We start from the raw sequence: 24,965 nt of genomic DNA on the forward strand, positions 1-24,965 counted from the left end.
TTCATAAAGCAAGTCTTAGAAACCTACAAAGAGACTTAGGCTCCCACACAATAATAGTGGGAGACTTTAACACCCCACTGTCAATAATAGACAGCTCAATGAGACAGAAAATTAACAAGGATATTCAGGACTCCAACTCAGCTCTGGACCAAGTGGACCTAATAGATATCTACAGAACTCTCCACCCCAGTCAACAGAATATACATTTTTCTCAGCACCACATCGCACTTATTCTAAAATTGACCACATAATTGGAAGTAAAACACTCCTCAGCGAACGCAAAAGAACAGAAATCATAACAGTCTCTCAGACCACAGTGCAATGAAATTAGAACTCAGGATTAAGAAACTCACTCAAAACCACATAGCTACATAGAAACTGAACAATCTGCTCCTGAATGACTACCAGGCAAATAACAAAATTAAGGCAGAAATCAGAAGTTTTTTGAAACCAATGAGAACAAAGACCAAAGTACCAGAATCTCTGGGACACAGCTAAAGCCGTGTTTAGAAGGAAATTTATAGCACTAAAATCCCCATAGGAGAAAGCAGGAAAGATCTACAATCAACACCCTAATATCACAATTAAAAGAACTAGAGAAGCAAGAGCAAACAAATTCAAAAGCTATTAGAAGACAAGAAAGAACTAAGATCAGAGCAGAACTGAAGGAGATGAAAACATGAAAAACCTTTCAAAAAAATCAATGAATCCAGAAGCTGGTTTTTTGAAAAGATCAACAAAACACATAAATGGCTAGTCAGACTAATATAGAAGAAAAGAGAAGAATCAAATAGATGTAATAACAAGTGATAAAGGGGATATCATCACTGATCCCACAAAAACAAAAACCACCATCACAGAATACTATAAATATTGTATTCTCTGTACTGTAAATACTGTAAATATTGTGTAAAGAATACCTTTACACAAATAAACTAGAAAATCTAGAAGAAATGGATAAATTCCTAGACACACAAACCCTCCCAAGACTAAACCAGGAAGACGTTGAATCCCTGAATAGACCAATAACAAGTTCTGAAATTGAGGCAGTAATTAATAGGCTACCAACCAAAAAAAGCCCAGGACCAGATGGACTCACAGCTGAATTCTACCAGAGGTACAAAGAGGAGCTGGTATCATTCCTTCTGAAACAACTCCAAATAATTGAAAAAGAGGGACTCTTCCCTACCTCAATTTATGAGGCCAGCATCATCCTGATACCAAAACCTGGAAGAGACACAACAAAGAAAGAAAATTTCAGGCCAATATCTCTGATGAACATTGATGTGAAAATCCTCAATAAAATACTGGTTAACCAAATCCAGCAGCACATCTAAAAGCTTATCCACCACAATCACATAGGCTTCATCCCTGGCACTCAAGGCTGGTTCAACATACATAAGTCAATAAATGTAATCCATTGCATAAACAGAACCAATGACAAAAACCACATAATTATCTCAATAGATGCAGAAAAGGCCTTTGATAAAATTCAACAGCCTTCATGCTAGAAACTCTCAATAAACTAGGTATTGATGGAATGTATCTCAAAATAATAAGAGCTATTTATGACAAACCCAGAGCCAATATCATACTGAATGGGCAAAAGCTGGAAGCATTCCCTTCGAAAACCAGCACAAGACAAAGATGCCCTCTCTCACCACTCCTATTCAACATAGTATTGGAAGTTCTGGCAAGGGCAATCAGGCAAGAGAAAGAAATACAGTGTATTCAAATAGGAAGAGAGGAAGTCAAATTGTATCTGATTGCAGATGACATGATTGTATATATGGAAAACCCCATAGTCTCAGCCCAAAATCTCCTTAAGCTGATCAGCAACTTCTGCAAAGTCTCAGGATACAAAATAAATATGCAAAAATCACAAGCATTCCTATACACAAATAATAGACAAACAGAAAGCCAAATCATGAGTGAACTCCCATTCATAATTGCTACAAAGAGAATAACATACCTAGGAATGCAACGTACAAGGGAAGTGAGGGACCTCTTCAAGGAGAACTACACATCACTGCTCAAGGAAATCAGAGAGGACACAAACAAAGGGAAAAACATTCCATACTCATAGATAGAAAGATCAGTATCATGAAAATGGCCATATTGCCCAAAGTAATTTATAGATTCAATGCTATCCCCATCAAGCTACCATTGACTTTCTTCACAGAATTAAAAAAAAAAAAACTACTTTAAATTTCATATGGAACCAAAACAGAGCCCACATAGCCAAGACAATCCTAAGCAAAAGGAACAAAGATGGAGGCTTCGCACTACCTGACTTCAAACTATACTACAAGGCTACAGTAACCAAAACAGCATGGTACTGGTACCAAAACAGATATATAGACCAGTGAAACAGAACAGAAGCCTCAGAAATAATACCACCATCTAAAATTATCTGATCTTTGACAAACCTGACAAAAGCAAGCAATGGGGAAAGGATTCCTTATTTAATAAATGGTGTTGGGAAAACCGGCTAGCCATGTACAGGAAACTGAAACTGGGCCCCTTCCTTACACCTTATACAAAAATTAACTCAAATGGATGAAAGACTTAAATGTAAGACCTAAAACCATGCAAACCTTAGAAGAAAACCTAGACAATACCATTCAGGACATAGGCATGGAAAATACTTCATGACTAAAACATCAAAAGCAATGGCAACAAAAGCCAAAATGGACAAATGGGATCTAATTAAACTAAAACGCCTCTGCACAGCAAAAAAAAAAAACAAAAAAAAACAAAAAAAAACTATCATCAGAGTGTACAGGCAATCTACAGAATGGGAGAAAATTTTTGCAATCTATCCATCTGACAGGGCTAATATCCAGAATCTATAAAGACCTTAAACAAATTAAAAAGAAAAAAAAAACCATCAAAATGTGGGTGAAGTATATGCACAGACACTTCTCAAAAGAAGACATTTATGCAGCCAACAAACATATGAAAAAAAGCTCCTCAACACTGGTCTTTAGAGAAATGCAAATCAAAACCACCATGACATACCATCTCGTACCAGTTAGGATGGTGATCATTAAGAAGTCAGGAAACAACAGATGCTGGAGAGGATGTGGAGAAACAGGAACACTTTTACACTGTTGGTGGAAGTGTAAATTAGTTCAACCATTGTGGAAGACAGTGTGGCAATTCCTCAATGATCTAGCACCAGAAATACCATTTGACCCAGCAATCCCATTACTGGGTATATAGCCAAAGGATTATAAATCATTCTACTATAAAGACACATGCACATGTATGTTTATTGCAGCACTGTTCACAATAGCAAAGACTTGGAACCAATCCAAATGCCCATCAATGGTAGACTGGATAAAGAAAATCTGGCACATATACACCATGGAATACTATGCAGCCATAAAAAAGGATGAGTTCTTGTCCTCTGCAGGGACATAGATGAAGCTGGAAACCATCGTTCTCAGCAAACTAACATAAGAACAGAAAATCAAACACTGAATGTTCTCACTCATAAGTGGGAGCTGAACAATGAGAACACATGGACACAGGGAGGGGAACATAACACACCGGGGCCTGTTGCAGGGTGGGAGGCTAGGGAAGGGATAGCATTAGGAGAAATACCTAATGTAGGTGACACGTTGATGGGTGCAGCAAACCCCCATGGCACGTGTATACCTATGTAACAAACCTGCATGTTCTGCACATGTATCCCAGAACTTAAAGTATAATAAAAAAAGAAAAGCAAAGAAAAAAACTGAGGCACAGAACGAATAAGTGACTTTTCAAAGGCCACCCTTAGGACAACTATTAGTAGTTATAGTGCCATTGCTCAAATTCAGAAGAGTGTCTCTCAACTTCGAAAAGGTGGACCTTCCTCTTTGCTAAACTAGTCTTACCTCAAGGCTGATGTATCAATGACTAGGGTTCAATCTGTATTTCTATTCTCATGTGCACTTGTGGCTCAGGAGTCTTTGTCATTTCTGGCTCTGGTATGGACTCTGCTGAAAACACATCCTCCCCTGCCCCTTCCCACCTCCCACATTCCCAGAGCTCTGTTCTAGGATTGTTTCCTTGGGAGTCTCAGGACAGAGACTGAGCAACTGTACACTGGAGACCTGGGTCACATGGCTGGTAGCCAGTAGAGTCAAATTTTGTCAGAAGGATAAGACATCAGAAGCACCCTCTTAACCAACCAATTTCAGTTGCTGTACTCTAAAGCTGTTTAGGAGAAAAAAAGTGGGGGTACACTGGTTGAGAATGTTATCTGACCTTAGGAACAGGAAAATTTCTTTTAAAACTTCTGCTGCATCATGCTATAGTTATCAGTATACAGCAATTACATTACAGCCATCATTTTTAATACGAGTTCACCTGAGGCAAATTGTGAACATCAGAGGCCAAACAACAGTTAGGACTAAAACCTGTCTACATAATAATGTAAAGCAACAAAAGTGGCTTTGTAAGCAGAAAGTGTGGCAGTCAGGTAGTCCTCTTTTTAATATGGTGATAGGATCTCTTGCCTTGGGATTAACGTAACTGTATTTAGAAGCTACGCTAGGAGCCTTCAAGGGAAGTAGCAGCCAAGCCTTCTAAGGTATGGCACGAATACACTCCAGAGCTGTGTTCAAGAGCTGTGTTTTATTACCTGGAGGACAAATTCAGAAACAGATCTCAGTTCAGTGTCTAAGCCAATGTGGAACAGAAGAAAAGGAAACAATCACAGAACAGAGCTATGGAACTGTGGGGGATAGGAAGGTGCAGGGGAGGATAATTTTTTAGCAGAGTCAATACCAGAGCCAAAAATGACAAGACCACAAGCTGCCTGGGAACTAACAACAAAATTTGAGGAAGACATTGGAAGTCCTGCAGAACTGAAAACAGGGAGATCAATCCATTACAAAAGTGTATAAATGTCAGCAAACCACCATGGCACATGTGTACCTATGTAACAAACTTCACGTTCTGCACATGTATCCCAGAACTTAAAGTAAATTCTTTTTTAAAAAAAGTACATAAATGTATTTACAAGGAAGGGTGACACAGCTGACATCTGGGTGACCTGGATAAAACAATCCCTACGCCTAGGATTACCTTGAGCATCAACCAATATAATACTACCTAAGGTGCTTTATAAACAGTAAATCTATATAGGTGTTAATGAGTATTGCTGCTTTCATCATTGTCTTTATTGTTATAAATCTGCAAGCATTTCGTTCAGAGCCTTGCATATTGTAAGTTCTGTGTAATTATTGACTGGCTGACGGCAATGGTTTCCAAAAAGAAAAACTGACCTTCCTACTCTCTCCAGTCTCCCCTCTCCAACTCCCAGTCCCTGGAAAAGAAACAAAAATTAACATCATAGGCAATTCACAGGAGATGAAACTTGCTGAAGGGACAGTCAGTAGGAAAAACAAAAGGAGGCCTGCTGAGCTGCTTAAAGGGGCTTACTAGGTCTGTTTACAAGAAGAACATGCATCCTGATTGTAATAAGTGAGCTTGAAGGGCTAGACAGGCTCTTTAATCTCAGAAATGACACTGTGAACTCCAGTTCACCTGCTCGATTTATTTACATTGCTTTTGCCTGCTAACAAATCCAACTCTCCATCAGATTAATCAACATTTATCAGCCAGCGGCGGGAGCATCATTTCATAATGTAAGTAAAATAGAGAGGGAGTGAAATGGAATAGAGAGAGAATAAAACTCCCATTACTCTGTGGCTATTTGATTCTCTATGTATTTTATTCACATAATGAATGATGTACTTCTGGCTTTAACAGCATAGCAACCCTGGGTTCTGTTTGTTTAATGTTTCCCCGCCAGGGACTGTGCAACTCAGTAGAATATGCACAACAGGATAAAGGAGGAAGATGGTTAAGCCCAGGTTTGGGGGTTTAAAATTTCCCAAATAAACCAAAAGTGGGTTAACCACCAAGTTGTCCAGAGTCTGGTGATGTTAATTCAAATATATTATCACCAATCAACTAAATAATTTGTCTATATGGTTTGTATTGGCCATTAACACAAACTATTCATGCATTCATCCATTTAACAATTATTGAGCACTAAGTATGTGCTGGAAATTGTTCTGGGTGCTGAAGATGTAACAGTAAGTAGAAAAAAATTCCTGCCCCCCGGAGTTTACATTAGAAGCCAAATTATAGACAGAGCACATGAATACATAATAAAATGTTGTGTTGTAGTAACTGTTACGATCACAAATGAAGTGAGCTTAAAGGACAGAAACCAGAAGAATGCTACTTCAGAATGGGGTAGCCAAAAACATTGCTCTGAGATGATATTGGAGCAGAAATCTGCAATAAATGAAAGAACCAGGCATTCTGATATATGAGTGAAGTGCATTTCAGACAGAAAGTAAAACCAGAAACAGTTGAGAAATAGCACTGAGGCCAGAATTGATGGAAAGGTGTGAGCAAAGCTAAAAATAGAATGACCATGATCCATCAATCCCACTACTGGATATATATCCAAAAGAAGGGAAATCAATATATCAAAGAGATATATTTGCACTCATATGCTTATTGCAGCAGTATTTACAATAGCTAACACATAGGATCAACCTAAGTTCTATGAACAGATAAATGTTTTCTTAAATGTGGTATATATAGACAATGGAATACTACTTAGCCTTAAAAATGAATGGAATTCTGTTAGTTGCAACAGCAAAGATAGAATTGGAGGTCATTGTGTTACATGAAATAAGCCAGGCACAGAATGACAAGTATCACATGTTCTCACTTCTACATAGGAGCTAAAAAAAAGTGGATCTCATGAAGATAGAAAGTATATCTGTAATTGTAAGAGGCTGGGAAGGGTATAGAGTAGTGGTGGATAAAGAGGTTGATTAATGGATACAATAATACAGTTAGAAGGAATAAGATGTAGTATTCGATACGTCAATAGGGTGACTATAGTAAACAATGATCTATTGTATATTTCAATAGCTAGAAAAGTTTGAATGTTCCCAGCATAAAGATAAATGTTTGAGGTGGCTATCCCAATTATCTTGACTTGATCATTAAATATCACATAAATGTATCAAAATATGTGTACACCTCTTATGTATCCGTTTTTAAAAATGGGAAAGAGCAATAAGAAATTTAATCACAGATGTAGTACTGGGTTATATTATGTCAACTCGTATCCAACAGTAGAAACTTGAAAATAATAAGAATTAAGTGGAAATTTTTAAAATCACATTATGATTTTGTCCCTAACTATACTACTCAAGGACAGAAAATCAGATTTGTAATTTTTTTATTTTTCAGATTAAGCATTGATTCTGTCCAGATTACCAATATTTTAATAATGTTGCTGCTGATGATATACTAAGTCATGGTGATTGATTAGTTGATCCAATACTGGACCAACTAAGCCAGGAACAAATAACCTTTTAAAAAATTGCTTTGTTTTATTTAACTTTTTCAGTAGAAGTATAACATGTAAAGAGACAAGTGCAGGATTTATATATGAACAGCTTAATAAATTATCATAAAGTGAAAATACCACCCAGATTAAGAAATTTAACATCTATCAACATCCAGAGCTTCTTGGCCTCTACCAGTCACAACTCCTCTCAGATATAAGTCAAGAATTAAACACTGTCTTGACTTATATCTGCATACATCAGTTTTGCTCATTTTAAAAATTTTATGTAGATAAGAGATTCATTCTTTATTGCATGTATCTATTCACTTTCAATGCTGTTTAGGAGTCAATTGTAAATTATATCAGTTATATTTATCTATTATATTCTCAACAGATATTAGAGATATTTCCAATTTGTGGTTATGAAGCATTGTACTACTATGAATATTCTTTTACTTGCCTATTCTTACACATACGACAGTTTTCTGTTGGGTATGTACCTGAGCAAATATCAAACAGAAAAGTTTACACTTCCACAATTACAGTTCCAACAACCATCTTGATAGGTGTGTAGTAGCATCTCATTATAGTTTTAGTTTGCATTTTCTCTTGACTAATAAGAAGCACTGTATTTCTACTGATTGTTTAGATATCCTCTCTTGTGAAGTGTCTGATTCTCTTGTCCATTTTTTTTATTGTCTGTCTTTTCCTCATTGGTAGGAAGAAATTATCTACTTTGTATACATTTGTGGCAAAATAACTTTTCCTGCTCTTAGGACTTTTTCACTTTCTTCAACTTGTCTTTCAATGATCAAAAATTCCCAATCTTAATTTATTTTACTTTGGTAATATTTTCATTTATCATTAGCATTTATTGTGACCTGTTTGATAAACCTTTCCCTATCCCAAGTTAATAAGAATATTCTCATACATTATAAAATATTTTTCTTTGTCTCACATTTCACATTTAGATTTACAATAGTCTAAGACAGATATTTGTTAGCACATCTCACATCTCACATTTAGATTTACAATAGTCTAAGACAGATATTTGTTAGCACGAAGTAGGTTTCAAGTCTCTGGGATTTCCTTCTCTATTTGTTGGGATACCTAGTTGAACCAACACTATTGGAGGGAATGTCTTTCCTACTCTTTGCAGTGCTACTTTCCTTGTATGAGTTGTATGTTGTAAGTCAATTTATAATTAGGTTGTTTCTCAGCTTTTTATTATGTCCACTTATATTAATAACCTATTCTACCAACAGCAGTCTTATTAAAAATTTATAGTGTTTCAATATGTGATAGAGTATTTTTTTTTTCATTTTCAACATTGTGTTAACTCTCCTTGACCCTATGTCCATATAAATTTTTTGGTAATATAGTTTTTTGGAGAAGTTTTAGATTCACAGCAAAATTGAACAGAAGGTGCAGAGATTTTTTTGTATACTTCCTTCCCCCACATATACACAGCGTCTTCTACCATCAAAATCCTACACGATAGTTGTATGTTTGTTAGAATCAGTGAACCTACATCAACACATCATTATCGCCCAAAGTCCATAGTTTATGGTTCACTCTTGGTATTGTATATTCTATGAGTTTTGACAAATATATAATCATATGTATCCCCCATTATGGAAAAAATACAGAGTAGTTTCACCAAGCTAAACTCCTCTCTGCTCTGCCTATTCATCTTTCTCTCTTCCTCTAAACCCTGGCAACTACTGATCCTTTTAAAACTGTGTCCGTAATACTGCCTTTTCCAGAATGTCATATAATCAAAATTTTATAGTATGTAGCCTTTTCATAATAGTTTATTTCACTTAAAAATATGCATTTGAGTCCTTCATGATTTTTCATGGCTTGATAGCTCATTGCTCTTTAGTGCTGAGTAATATTTCATTGTCTGGATGTACCACAGTTTATCTATTAACCTACTGAAGTAGATCGTGGTTGCTTTCAAGTTTTGGCAATTATGAATAAAGGTGCTATGAACACTTTTTGGACACATGTTACTAACTTCTTTGGGCAAATATCAAAAAGCACAAATGCTAGAACATGTGGTTAAGAGTATGTTTTAGTTTTATAAGAAACTGTCAAACTGTCTTCCAAAGTGACTGTACCATTTTGCATTCCTACCAGAAATGAATCAGAGTTCCTGCTGTTCCCTATCTTTGTCAGTGTTTGGTGTTGTCAATGCTTTGGATTTTGGCCATTCTAATAGGTATGCAATGGTGTCTCGTTGTTTTAATTTTCAATCCTTTAATGACATACTATGTGGAGCATTGTTTCATATGCTTATTTGCCATTTATGTGTCTTCTTCGGTGAAGCGTCAGGGTTCAGGTCTTTTGCCCATTTTTTAATGAGGTTTTTTAAATTGTTTGGTTATAAGTTATATTTTATATACTTCTTATCAAATCTCTTTTGAAAATATTTCATCTTTGTCTCCGTCATCTTTTTATTCTCTTGACACTGTCTTTCACAGAGCAGAGTTTTTAATTTTAATGAAATTCAGCCTATAAAATATTTTTTCATGAATTGTGCTTTTGGTATATATACAAAGTAATCATTATACCCAAAGTCATCTTGGTTTTTTTTTTTTTACATTGTCTTCTAAGAGTTTTATAGCTTTGTTTTTCACACTTAGATCTATGATCCATTTAAACCAATTTCTGTGAAGGGCATAAGTTCTATGTCTAGCTTTCTTTTTTTTTATGTGGATGTCCAGTTGTTTGAATACCATTTGTTGAAAAGATTATTGGCTGGGAATGGTGGTTCATGCCTGTAATCTCAGCACTTTGGGAGGCCGAGGTGAATGGATCACTTGACCGCAGGAGTTCAAGACCAGCCTGGGCAACATGGTGAAACCTAGTCTCCACAAAAATCAGTCAGGTGTGGTGAGCTTGCACCTGTAGTCCCAGATTATTTGGGGTACTGAGCTGGAGGATGGCTTGAGCCCAGGAGATAGACATTACAGTGAGATGAGATAGCACCACTGTACTCCAACCAGGGTGAAAACATGAGACCCTGTCTCAAAAACAAAAACAAAACAAAAGGCTGGCCGCAGTGGCTCACTCCTGTAACCCCGGTACTTTGGGAGGCCGAGGCAGCCAGATCACCTGAGGTCAGACGTTCAAGACCAGCCTGGCCAACATGGCGCAACCCCGTCTCTACTAAAAAATACAAAAATTAGCCGGGAATGATGGTGGCCACCTGTAATCCCAGTTACTCAGGAGGCTGAGGCAGGGAAAATTGCTTGAACCCGGGAGGCGGAAGTTGCAGTGAGTTGAGATCACGCCACTACACTCCAGCCTAGGCTACACAGCAAGACTCCATCTCCGGGGGTAAAAAAAAGTTATCAGTGCTACGTTGTATTGCTTTCACTTATTTGTCAAAGATCAGTTGACTATATGTATGTAGGTCTATTTCTGGTCTTTCTATTCTCTTCTATTAACCTGTTTGGCTATAAGTTTGCTAATAATCACACTGTCTTTGTTACTGTAGCTTCATAGTAAGCTTTGAGGCTAGGTAGTATAAGTTCTGTGGCTTTGTTCTTCTTCTTTAAAATTATTTTGGCTACTCAGGGTGTTCTGCCTCTCCATAAAAACTTTAGAATCAGTTTATCAATATCCACGAAATAACTTCCAGAATTTTGAATGAAATTGTCTTTAACCTATAAATCAAGCTAAAAGAAATGACATCTTAACATTATTGTCTTCCTCTCCATGAACACCGACTATCTGACCATTTATTTACTGCTTCTTTAATTTTGTTCATCAGTTTTGTAGTTTTCCTTATAGAGATATTTTACATATTTCCTTAGATTATACTTAAGTAATTCATTTGGGAGCGGTGCTGTATAGATAATATTGATTTTTAATTTCAAGATTCATTTGTTTATTTCTGTATACAAAAAAATGTGATTGACTTTTATATATTAACTTTGTGTCCTGAAACCTTTTTATAATCATTATCACCTTCAGGAGGTATTTTGTTGGTTCTTTCAGATTTTCTGCAAAGACAGTTATGACATTTGTGCACAAAGTTTTCTTTCTTTCCAGGTTTTATATATTTTATTTCATTTTTTGTCATAGTGCTGTAGCTAGGACTTCCAGTACAATTTTCAAAGGAGTGCTGAGAGGGTACCTCTGTGCCTTCTTCCTAATTTTGATGAGAAACTTTTCAGTTTCTAACCAGTAAGTGTGATGTTAACTGTAGGTTTTTCGTAGATGTTATTAAATTGAGAAAGTTCCCCTTTACTCCTAGTTTCCTGAGTTTTTATCATGAATAGGTGTTGGATTCTGTCAAATGCTTTTTCTGAATCTATTTGTATGATCATGTGATTTTTTTCATATGCCTATTATTATGACAGATTATATAAATCAATGTTCAAATGTTGAACCAGCCCCACATACTGGACATGAATCCCACTTGGTTATGGTGTATATTGTATACATTGTTTAATTTGATTAGCTAATATTTTATTGAGGATTTTTATATCTATCTATCAATATGAGAGTTATTAGTTTTTGTTTTCTGTTCTTGTAAAATCTTTGTGTGTCTTTGATGTTAGCATAATGCTGGCCACATAAAATAAGTTAAGAGGTATCTCCTGTGCTTTTATCTTCTGTACAAGATTCTAAGATAATTAACATTATTTCTCCCTTAAATGTTTTGTAGACTTCACTAGTGGATCCAACTGGGTCTGGTGATATCTGTTTTGGAAGGTTATTCATATAGGCTAATTTAGATTGTCTATTGCTGCATGTGTAAGTTTTGGCAGATTGTGTCTTTCAAATAATTGATCCATTTTATCTCAGTTATCAAATTTGTAGGTATAGAGTTGTTCATAATATCCCCTTTTTATTATACTTTAAGTTCTAGGGTACGTGTGCAGAACGTGCAGGTTTGTTACATAGATATACATGTGCCATGTTGGTTTGCTGCACCCATTAACTCTTCATTTACATTAGGTATTTTTCCTAACACTATCCCTCCCCCAGCCTCCTACCCCCAACAGGCCCCAGTGTATGATGTTCCCTTCCCAGGGTCCATGTGTTCTCATTGTTCGACTCCCACTTATAAGTGAGAATATATAGTGATTGGTTTTCTGTCCTTCTGACATGTTGCTGACAATGATGGTTTCCAGCTTCATCCATGTCACTGCAAAGTACATGAACTCATCCTTTTTTATGGCTGCACAGTATTCCATGGTGTATATGTGCCACATTTTCTTTATCCAGTCTATTATTAATGGACATTTGGGTTGGTTCCAAGTCTTTGCTATTGTGAACAGTGCTGCAATAAACATACATGTGCATGTGTCTTTATAGTAGCATGATTTATAATCCTTTGGGTATATACCCAGTAATGGGATCGCTGGGTCCAATGGTATTTCTAGTTCTAGATCCTTGAGGAATCACCACACTCTCTTCCACAATGGTTTTTTTACACTCCCACCAACAGTGTAAAAGCATTCCTATTTCTCCACATCCTCTCCAGCATCTGTTGTTTCTTGACTTTTAAATGATTGCCATTCTAGCTGGCATGGGATGGTATCTCACTGCAGTTTTGATTTGCATTTCTCTAATGACCAGTGATGAAGAACATTTTTTCATATGTCTGTTGGCAGTATAAATGTCTTCTTTTGAGAAGTGTCTGTTCATATCCTTTGCCCATATCCTTTGATGGGGTTTTTTCTTGTAAATTTGTTTAAGTTCTTTGTAGATTCTGGATATTAGCCCTTTGTCTGATGGATAGATAGGGAGGTTGCCTGTTCACTCTGATGGTAGTTTCTTTTGCTGTGTAGAAGCTCTTTAGTTTAATTAGATCCCATTTGTCTACTTTGGCTTTTGTTGCCATTGCTTTTGGTATTTTAGTCATTAAGTCTTTCACATGCCTATATCCTGAATGGTATTGCCTAGGTTTTCTTCTAGGCTTTTTAAGGATTTAGGTCTTACATTTAAGTATTTATTCCATCTTACTTTTTTGTGTAAGGTGTAAGGAAGGGGCCCAGTTTCAGCTTTCTACATATGGCTAGCCAGTTTTCCCAGCACCATTTATTAAATATAGAATCCTTTCCCCATTGCTTGTTTTTGTCAGGTTTGTCAAAGGTCAGATGGTTGTAGAAGTATGATGTTATTTCTGAGGCCTCTGTTCTGTTTCATTGTTCTATATATCTGTTTTGGTAACAGTACCATGCTATTTTGGTTACCGTAGCCTTATAGTGTAGTTTGAAGTCAGGTAGCATGCTGCCTCCAGCTTTGTTCTTTTTGCTTAGGATTGTCTTGGCTATATGGGTTCTTTTTTGGTTCCATATGAAATTTTAAGCAGCTTTTTTTTAATTCTATGAAGAAAGTCAATGGTAGCTTGATAGGGATAGCATTGAATCTATAAATTACTTTGGGCAGTATGGCCATTTTTATGATAATGATCTTTATATCCATGAGCATGGAATGTTCTTCCATTTGTTTATGTCCTCTTTTATTTCGTTGAGCAGTGGTTTGTAGTTCTCCTTGAAGAGGTTCTTCACATCCCATGTAACTTGGATTCCTAGGTATTTTATTCTCTTTGTAGTAATTGTGAATGGGAGTTCACTCATGATTTAGCTATTTATTCTTGGTGTACAGGAATGCCTGTGATTTTTGCATATTGATTTTATATCCTGAGACTTTGATGAAGTTGCTTATCAGCTTAAGGCAATTTTGGGCTCAGAAGATGGGGTTTTCTAAATACACACTCATGTCATCTGCAAACAGAGACAGTTTGACTTCCTCTTTTCATAATTGAATATCCTTGATTTCTTTCTCTTGCCGGATTGCCCTGGTCAGAACTTCCAATATTATGTTGAATAGGAGTGGTGAGAGGGCATCCTTGTTTTGTGCGGGTTTTAAAAGGAATGCTTCCAGTTTTTGCCCATTCAGTATGATATTGGCTGTGGGTTTGTCATAAATGGCTCTTATTATTTTGAGATACGTTCCAGCAATACCTAGTTTATTGAGAGTTTTTAGCATGAAAGGATGTTGAATTTTGTTGAAGGCCTTTTCTGCATCTATTGAGATAATCATATGGTTTTTGTCATTGGTTCTGTTTATGTGATTGATGATGTTTATTCATTTGTGTATGTTGAACCAGCCTTGCATCCCAGGGATGAAGTCCACTTGATCATGGTGGATAAGCTTTTTGATGTGCTGCTGGATTCGGTTTGCCAGTATTTTATTGAAGATTTTTGCATCGATGTTCATCAGGGATATTGGCCTCAAATTCTCTTTTTATGTTGTGTCTTTGCCCAGCTTTGGTATCAGGATGATGTTGGCCTCACAAAATGAGTTAGGGAGGATTCCCCCTTTTTCTATAGATTGGAATAGTTGCAGAAGGAATGGTACCAGCTCCTGTCTGTACCTGTGGTAGAATTTGGCTGTGAATCCATCTGGTCCTGGACTTTTTCTGGTTGGTAGGCTATGAATTATTGCCTCAATTTCAGAAGCTGTTGTTGGTCTATTCAGAGATTCAACTTCTTCCTGGTTTAGTCTTGGGAGAGTGTATGTGTCCAGAAATTTATCCATTTATTCTAGATTTTCTAGTTTATTTGTACAGAGGTGTTTATAGTATTCTCTGATGGTAGTTTGTATTTCTTGGGATCGGTGGTGATATGCCTTTCATCATTTTTTATTGCATCTATTTGATTCTTCTCTCTTTTCTTATTAGTCTTTCTAGCAGTCTATCTATTTTGTTGATCTTTTCAAAAAACCAGCTCCTGGATTCATTGATTTTTTGAAGGTTTTCTTGTGTCTCTATCTCCTTCAGTTCTGATCTGATCTTAGTTATTTCTTGTCTTCTGCTAGCTTTTGAATTTGTTTGCTATTGCTTCTCTAGTTCTTTTAATTGTGATTTTCGGGTGTCGATTTTAGGTCATTCCTGCTTCCTCCTTTGGGCATTTAGTGCTATAAATTTCCCTCTACACATTGCCTTAAATGTGTCCCAGAGATTCTGGTATGTTGTGTCTTTGTTCTCACTGGTTTCAAAGAACATGTTTATTTCTGTCTTCCTTTCCTTATTTACCCAGTAGTCATTCAGGAGCAGGTTGTTCAGTTTCTATGTAGTTATGCAGTTTTCCGTGAGTTTCTTAACCCTGAGTTCTAATTTGATTTCACTGTGGTCTGAGAGACAGTTTGTTGTGATTTCTATTCTTTTACGTTTGCTGAGGAGTGTTTTACTTCCAATTTTGTGGTCAGTTTTAGAATAAGTTTGATGTGGTGCTGAGAAGAATGTATATTCTGTTGATTGGGATGGAGAGTTCTATAGACTTCTATTAGGTCCACTTGGACCAGAGCTGAGTTCAAGTCTTGAATACCCTTGTTAATTTCTGTCTTGTTGATCTGTCTAATATTGACAGTGGGGTGTTAAAGTCTCCCATTATTATTGTGTGGGAGTCTAAGTCTCTTTGTAGGTCTCTATGAACGTGCTTTACGAATCTGGGTGCTCCTATATTGGGTGCACATATATTTAGGATAGTTAGCTCTACTTGAGAAATTGATCCCTTTACCATTATGTAATGGCCTTGTCTATTTTGATCTTCATTGGTTTAAAATCTGTTTTATCCAAGAGCATGGTTGCAACCCCTGATTTTTTTTTTTTTTTTTTTTTTTTTTTGCTTTCCATTTGCTTGGTAGATACTCCTCCATCCCTTTATTTTGAGCCTATGTGTGTCTTTGCACATGAGATGGATCTCCTGAATACAGCACACCAATGGATCTTGACTTTTTATCCAATTTGCCAGTCTGTGTCTTTTAATTGGGGCATTTAGCACATTTACATTTAAGGTTGATATTGTTATGTGTGAATTTGATCCTATCATTATGATGCTAGCTGGTAATTTTGCCCATTAGTTGATGCAGTTCCTCCATAGCATCAACGTTCTTTACAATTTGATATGTTTTTGCAGTGGCTGGTACAGGTTGTTCCTTTCCATGTTTAGCGCTTCCTTCAGAAGTTCTTGTAAGGCAGCCCTGGTGGTAATAAAATCTCTCAGCATCTGCTTATCTTAAAGGAATTTATTTCTCCTTCACTTATGCAGCTTAGTTTGGCTGGATATGACATTCTGGGTTGAGAACTCTTCTTTAAGAATGTTGAATTTTGGCCCCCACTCTCTCCTGGCTTATAGGGTTTCTGCTGAGAAATCCGCTGTCAGTCTGATGGGCTTCCCTTTGTGGGTAACCTGACCTTTCTCTCTGGCTGCCCTTATCATTTTTTCCTTCATTTCAACCTTGGTGAATCTGACAATTACTTGTCTTGGGGTTGCTATTCTCGACGAGTATCTTTGTGGTGTTCTCTGTATTTCCTGAATTTGAATGTTGGCCTGCCTTGCTAGGTTGGGGAACTTCTCCTGGATAATATCCTGAAAAATGTTTTCTACCTTGGTTCCATTCTCCCCATCACTTTCAGGTACACCAGTCAGATGTAGATTTGGTCTTGTCACATAGTCTCATATTTCTTGGAGGCTTTCTTTGTTTTTCACTGATTTTTCTTTAATCTTTTCTTCTCACTTTATTTCATTAATTTGATCTTCAATCACTGATATCCTTTCATCCCCTTGATCGAATTGTCTATTAAAGCTTGTGTATGCTACATGAAGTTCTCGTACTGTGGTTTTCAGGTCATCTAAGCTCTTCTCTTCACTAGTTATTTCTAATTTGCCATTTGTCTAATCTTTTTTCTAGCTTCCTTGCATTGGGTTAGAACATGCTCCTTTAGCTTGGAGAAGATTTAGCTTCCTTGTATTGGGTTGGAACATGCTTTTTTAGCTTGGAGAAGTTTATTATTACTGACCTTCTGAAGCCTACTTCTGTCAACTTGTCAAACTCATTCTCTGTCCAGTTTTGTTCCCTTGCTGGTGAGGAGTTGTGTTCCTTTGGAGGAGAAGAAATGTTCTGGTTTTTGGAACTTTCAGCCTTTCTGTTCTGGTTTCTTCCCATCTTTGTGGTTTTATCTACCTTTGGTCTTTGATGTTGGTGACCTAGAGATGAGGTTTTGGTGTGAATGTCCTTTTTGTTGATGTTGATGCTATTCCTTTCTGTTTGTTAGTTTTCCTTCCAACAGACAGGCTCCTCAGCTGCAGGTCTGTTGGAGTTTGCTGGAGGTCCACTCCAGGCCCTGTTTACCTGGGTATCACCAGCAGAGGTGCAGAACAGCAAATATTGCCGCCTGATCCTTCCTCTGGAAACTTTGTCCCACAGGGGCACTCCCCTATATGAGGTGTCTATTGGCCCCTACTGGGAGGTGTCTCCCAGTCAGGCTACACGGAGGGCAGGGACCCATTGAGGAGGCAGTCTGTTTGTTATTGGAGCTCAAACACCATGCTGAGAGAATCACTGCTCTCTTCTGAGCTGTCAGGCAGTGACATTTAAGTCTGCAGCAACTGTCTGCTGCCTTTTATTCAGATATGCCCTGCCCCCAGAGGTGGAATCTAGAGAGGCAGTAGGCCTTGCTGAGCTGCAGTGGGCTCTACCCAGTTCGAGCTTCCCTGACACTTTGTTTACACTGTGAGCATAGAACTGCCTACTCAAGCCTCAGCAATGGCAGACGCCCCTCCCCCCGCCAAGCTCCAGCATCCCAGGTCGATCTCAGACTGCTGCACTAGCAGCAAGCAAGGCTCTGTGGGTGTGGGACCCACCAAGCCAGGCACAGGCGGGAATCTCCTGGTCTGCCGGTTGCACAGACTGTGGGAAAAGCACGGTATTTGGGTAGGAGTGTACCGTTCCTCCAGGTACAGTCACTCATGGCTTCCCTTGGTTAGAAAAGGGAAATCCCAGCCGGGTGCAGTGGCTCATGCCTGTGATCCCAGCACTTTGGAAGGCCAAGGCCAGTCGATCACAAAATCAGAAGATTGAGACCACCCTGGCTAACATGGTGAAAGCCCATCTCTACTAAAAATACAAAAAATTAGCCAGGCGTGGTGGTGGGTGCCTGTGGTCCTAGCTACTCAGGAGGCTGAGGCAGGAGAATGGTGTGAACCTGGGAGGTGGAGCTTGCAGTGAGCTGAGGTCACGCCATTGCACTCCAGCCTGGGTGACAGAGTGAGACTCCATCTCAAAAACAAAAACAAAAAAAAAAAAAAAGAAAGAAAAGGGAAATCACCTGACCCCTTGTGCTTCCCAGGTGAGGCAATGCCCACCCTGTTTTGGCTCACCCTTCATAGGCTGCACCCACCATCCAACCAGTCCCAATGAGATGAACAAGGTACCTCAGTTGGAAAAGCAGGAATCACCTGTCTTCTGTGTCGATCTTACTGGGAGCTGTAAACTGGAGTCATTCCTATTCGGCCATCTTGGAAGCGATCCTTTTTTTTTTTTTTGAGACAGGTTTCTCACTCCATCACCCAGGCTGGAGTGCAGTGGCACAATCATGGCTCACTGCAGCCTCAACCTCCTGGGCTCAAGCAATCCTCCAGCCTCAGCCTCCCAAGTAGCTGGGACTACAGATATGCACCACCATGTCCAGCTAATTTTTGTAGTTTTTGTAAGGACAGGGTTTGCCATGTTTCCCAGACTGGTCTCAAACTGCTGAGCTCAAGCAGTCCACCCACCTCAGCCTCCCAATGTACTGGTATTAAAGGTATGAGCCACTGCACCCAGTCCTAATATTATTTTTTATTATCTTTTTAATGTCCATGGAATTTGTAGTGATGTCCCCACTTTTACTTCATAATTTGTGTTTTCTCTTTTTTATCTCAATCAGCCAGCTAGAGGATTATCAATTTAATTGATCTGCTCAAAGAAGAGCTTTGGTTTTGTAGACTTTCTCTGTTGATTTCCTGTTTCACATTCATTCATTTCCCCTCTTATTTTTATTTTCTTTATTCTTGCTTTGGAATTCATTTGCTTTCCTTTTTCTAATTTTCTAAAGTAGAGGTTTAGATTATTGATTCTAGATCTTTCTTTTTTTCTTTATATGCATCCCATGCTAAAAATTTTCTGAAAGTACTTATTTTGCTGTATATCACAAACTTTGATAACTTGTATTTGCATTTTCATTAAATTCAAAATATTTTACAAATGTTTCTTAAAGTTTCTTCTTTGACCTGTGTGTTATTTAGCTGTTGCTTAATTTTTAAGTATTCTTGGATTTGCCAGGTTTCTTTTATTTCTAGTTTAATTCCATTGTGATCTGAAATCAAACATTGTATGATTTCTGTTTTCAAAATTTGTTAAGGTGTGTTTTCTGGTCCAGAATGTGATCTATTTTAGTGAATGTCCCATGTGAGCTTGAGAATGTGTTTGCATTATATATCATTCCTCACCCATTTATTTTTAATATATATACATCTTTATAGTTAAAGTGGTTTCTTGTAAACAATATACAGTTAGGTCTTGTTCTTTAACATTCTCTGTTTTTTTAGTTGATATATTTAAACCATTGACACTTAAATTAATATTGATATACTGGGATTAATGCCATACTTATTACTGCTTTCAAAATTTGCTGCTGTTCTTTTTATTTTTGTCTCCTTTTTTATGCTTTTTTATGGTATTGAGGATTTTATATGATCATATTTTCTCTTCTTTGTTAGCTTATTATTTGTTAGCTTATACTTTATCATTTTTTACTTTTTTTAATGGTTGCCTTAGAGTTTGTAATATACATTTACAGTAAATTCAAGTCCGCTTTCAAATAACACCATACTACTTTAAAGGTAGTGGAAGTAGCTAAAAATAACTAAATATTCTTAGTATTTCCTTATCCCTTATATTATTGCTGTAATTCATTTCACTTACTTATACATAATGTTGCTATTTTGTTTTATTTCTTCTAAAAAAAAGGGGATACGTATGCAGAATGTGAAGGTTTGTTACATAGGTATACATGTGCCATGGTGGTTTGCTGCACCTATTGACACATTCTCTAAGTTCCCTCCCCAACCCCCACCCACCAATAGGCCCTGGTGCGTTGTTCCCTGCCCCCACCACCCCAGCCCCGTGTCCATGTGTTCTCAATATTCAACTCCCATTTATAAGTGAGAGCATGCAGTGTTTGGTTTTCTGTTCTTGTGTTAGTTTGCTGAGGATGATGGCTTCCAGCTTCATCCATGTCCCTGCAAAAGACAGGATCTCATTCCTTTTTATGGCTGCATAGTATTCCATGGTGTATATGTATCACATTTTCTTTATCCAGTCTATCATTGATGGGAATTTGGGTTGGTTCCAAGTCTTTGCTATTGTAAATAGTGCTGCAATGAATATATGTGTGGATGTGTCTTTATAGAATGATTTATAATCCTTTGGGTATACACCCAGTAATGGGATTGCTGGGTCAAATGGTATTTCTAGTTCTAGATCCTTGAGGAATCACCACACTGTCTTCCACAGTGGTTGAACTAATTTACATTCCCACCAACAGTATAAAAGCATTTCTATTTCTCCACAGCCCCGCCAGCATCTACTGTTTCCTGACTTTTTAATAATCTCCATTGTGACTGGCATGAGATGGTATCTCATTGCAGTTTTGATTTGCATTTCTCTGATGATCAGTGATGTTAAGCTTTTTTTTTCATATGTTTCTTGGCCATGTAAATGTCTTCTTTTGAGAAGTGTGTTTTCATGTCCTTTGCCCAATTTTTGATGAGGTTGTTTTTCTTGTAAATTAGTTTAAATTCCTGGTAAATTCTGAATATTAGACCTTTGTCAGATGGGTGGATTGCAAAAATTTCCTCCTATTCTGTAAGTTGCCTGTTCACTCTGATGATAGTTTCTTTTGCTGTGCAAAAGCTCTTTAGTTTAATTAGATCCCATTTGTCTATTTTGGCTTTTGTTGCCATTGCTTTTGGAGTTTTTGTCATGAAGACTTTTCCCATGCCTGTGTCCTGAATGGTATTGCCTAGGTTTTCTTCTAGGTTTTTTATTGTTTTAGGTCTTACATTTAAGTCTTTAATCCATCTTGAGTTACCTTTTGTGTAAGGTGTAAGGAAGGGGTCCAGTTTCAGTGTTCTGCATATGGCTAGCCAGTTTTCCCACTACCATTTACTGAATAGCAGATCCTTTCCACATTGTTTGTTTTTGTCAGGTTTGTGGAAGGTCAGATGGTTGTAGATGTGTGGTGTTATTTCTGAGGCCTCTGTTCTGTTCCATTGGTCTATATGTCTGTTTTGGTACCCTAATGTTGCTATTATTTTGAACAACTTTATCTGTTAAATCAATTAAGAATTAGAAAAATGAAAGTTTTCATTTTGCCTTCAATTATTCCTTCTCTGATATTCTCCCTTTCTTTATGCAAATTTGAGCTTTGACCTATATATTTCCCCTTCTCTGTGAAGTACTTCTTATAACATTTCTTTTAAAGCAGCTTTACTAGTAGCAAATCCTTGCAATTTTTATTTCTCTGAAGAAGTCTTCATAGCCTCTTCACATTTTAATTTGTATTATTTTTATTTTGTTGTCAATTGTCACTGTAATTATACATATTTTATGAGGTACAATATAATGTTTTGATACATGTATACATTATGTAATGATCAAATCATGGTAGGTAGTGCACCCATTACCTCAAACCTTTATCTTTTATTTGTAGTGAGAACATTCAAAATCCTCTCATGAAATACATGCAGTATTATTGTTTACCGTAGTAATCCTGTTGTGCTATGGAATACCAGAAATTATTTCTTTTATCTAACTATAATTTTGTACCTATTGGCCAATCTCTTCCCCATAATACTTTTTCTGCCTTCTCCAGCTTTTCATAACTATTATTCAACTCTGTCCTTCTCTGAGACCATCTTTGTTACATCGCACATATGAGTGAGATTGTGCAATATTTGCATGTGTGTGTGCATGCACACTCCTGGCTTGCTTCACTTAACATTATGTCCTCCAGGTTTATCCATGTTGCTACAAATGACAGGGTTTTATTTTTATGTCGAAGTATTCTATTGCGCATATATATTGCATTTCCATAATCAATTCCTTTATTGATAGATCCTCAGATTTCGTCCGTATCTTCGCTATTGTGAATAGCGCTATAACATGAAAGAGTGCAGATATCTTTTTGATATACTGATTTCATTTTTTATAAACACCCAGTAAAGAAATTACTGGATCATATAGTAGCTATGTTTTTAATTTTTTGAGAAACCTCCATAATCTTTTTCAAAATCGATATATCAATTTATATTTCAGACAACAGTGTATAAGTGTTCTCTTTTCTCTACATCTGCACCAGCACTTGTTACTTTTTCTTGTGGTTTTGATTCATGTTGTTCTGATGATTAGTGATGTTGAACAATTTTTCACACCAATTGGCCATTTGTATGTCTTCTTTTTTCAGAAATGCCTATCTAGTCCTTTGCTTATTTTAAAAACATATTATTTGCTCTTTTGTTTTGTTTTCTTTTTTTATTATTATACTTTAAGTTCTGGGGTACATGTGCAGAACATGCAGGTTTGTTACATAGGTATACATGTGCCATGGTGGTTTCCTGCACCCATCAACCTGTCATCTACATTAGGTATTTCTCCTAATGCTATCTCTCCCCTAGTCCCCCCACCCTCCAACAGGCCCCAGTGTGTGATGTTCCCCTCCCTGTGTTCATGTGTTTTCATTGTTCAACTCTCACTTATCAGTGAGAACATGCGGTGTTTTGTTTTCTGATCTTGTGTTAGTTTGCTGAGAATGATGGTTACCAGCTTCATCCATGTCTCTGCAAAGGACATGAACTCCTCCTTTTTTATGGCTGCATAGTATTCCATGGTGTATATGTGTCAGATTTTCTTTATCCAGTCTAACAATGATGGGCATTTGGGTTGGTTCCAAATCTTTGTTATTGTGAATAGTGCCTCAATAAACATACATTTCTTTATAGTAGCATGTGTCTTTATAGTAGCGTGATTTATAATCCTTTGGGTGTATACCCAGTAATGGGATTGCTGAGTCAAATGGTATTTCTATTTCTAGGTGGTTGAGGAATTGTCACATTGTCTTCCACAATGGTTGAACTAATCTACACTCCCACCAACAGTGTAAAAGCTTCCCTATTTCTCCACATCCTCTCCAGCATCTGTTGTTTCCTGACTTTTTAATGATCGCCATTCTCATTGGCATGAGCTGGTATCTCATTGTTTTGATTTGCATTTCTCTAATGACCAGTGATGAAGAGCATTTTTTCATATGTCTGTTGGCTGCATAAATGTCTTCTTTTGAGAAGTGTCTGTTCATATTCTTCAGCCACTTTTTGATGGGGTTGTTTTTCTCCTGTAAATTTGTTTAAGCTCTTTGTAGATTCTGTATATTAGGCGTTTGAAAGATGGATACATTGCAAAAATTTTTTCCCATTCTATGGGTTGCCTGTTCACTCTGATGATAGTTTCTTTTGCTGTGCAGCAGTCCTTAGTTTAATTAGATCCCATTTGTCAATTTTGGCTTTTGTTGCCATTGCTTTTGGTGTTTTAGTCATGAAGTCTTTCTCCATGCCTATGTCCTTAATGGTATTGCCTAGGTTTTTTACTAGAGTTTTTATGGCTTTAGGAATTACATTTAAGTCTTTATTCCACCTTGAGTTAATTTTTGTATAAGGTGTAAGGAAGGGATCCAGTTTCACTTTTCTGCAAATGGCTAGCCAGTTTTCCCAGCACCATTTACTAAAGAATCCTTTCCCCATTGCTTTTTTTTTTGTCAGGTTTCTCAAAGATCAGATGGCTGTAGATGTGTGGTGTCATTTCTGAGGCCTCTGTTCTGTTTCATTGGTCTGTATATCTGTTTTGGTACCAGTAGCATGCTGTTTTTTTTTACTGTAGCCTTGTAGTATAGTTCGAAGTCAGGTAGCCTGATGCCTCCAGCTTTGTTCTTTTTGCTTAGAATTGTCTCGGCCACGTGGGCTCTGTTTTGGTTGTATATGAAATTTAAAGCAGTTTGTTCCAATTCTGTGAAGAAAGTCAATGGTTGCTTGATAGGGATAGCAATGAATCTATAAGTTACTTTGGGTAATATGGCCATTTTCACGATGTCGATTCTTCCTATACATGAGCGTGGAATGTTTTTCCCTTTGTTTGGTTCCTCTCTTATTTCCTTGAGCAGTGGTTTGTTGTTCTCCTTGAAGAGGTCCTTCACATCCCTTGTAAGTTGTATTCCTAGGTATTTTATTCTCTTTGTAGCAATTGTGAACAGGAGTTCACTCATTATTTGGCTCTCTGTTTGACTGTTATTAGTGTATAGGAATGCTTGTGATTTTTGCACATTGATTTTGTATCCTGAGACTTTGCAGAAGTTGCTGATCAGCTTAAGGAGATTTTGGGCTGAGAGGATGGGGTTTTCTTAATATACAATTATGTCATCATCAGAGACAATTTGACTTCTCTTTTCCTATTTGAATATTCTTTTTTTCTTTCTCTTGCCTGATTGCCCTGGCCAGAACTTCCAATACTATGTTGTATAGGAGTGGTGAGAGAGGGCATCCTTGTCTTGTGCAGGTTTTCAAAGGAATGCTTCCAGTGTTTACCTATTCAGTATGATATTGGCTGTGGGTTTGTCATAAAGAGCTCTTATTATTTTGAGATACTTTCCATCAAAACCTAGTTTATTAAGAGTTTTTAGCATGAAGACTGT

The sequence above is a fragment of the Pan paniscus genome, chromosome 17, assembly GCF_029289425.2.
Source record: "Pan paniscus chromosome 17, NHGRI_mPanPan1-v2.0_pri, whole genome shotgun sequence".
Classification (NCBI taxonomy): Eukaryota; Metazoa; Chordata; class Mammalia; order Primates; family Hominidae; genus Pan; species Pan paniscus.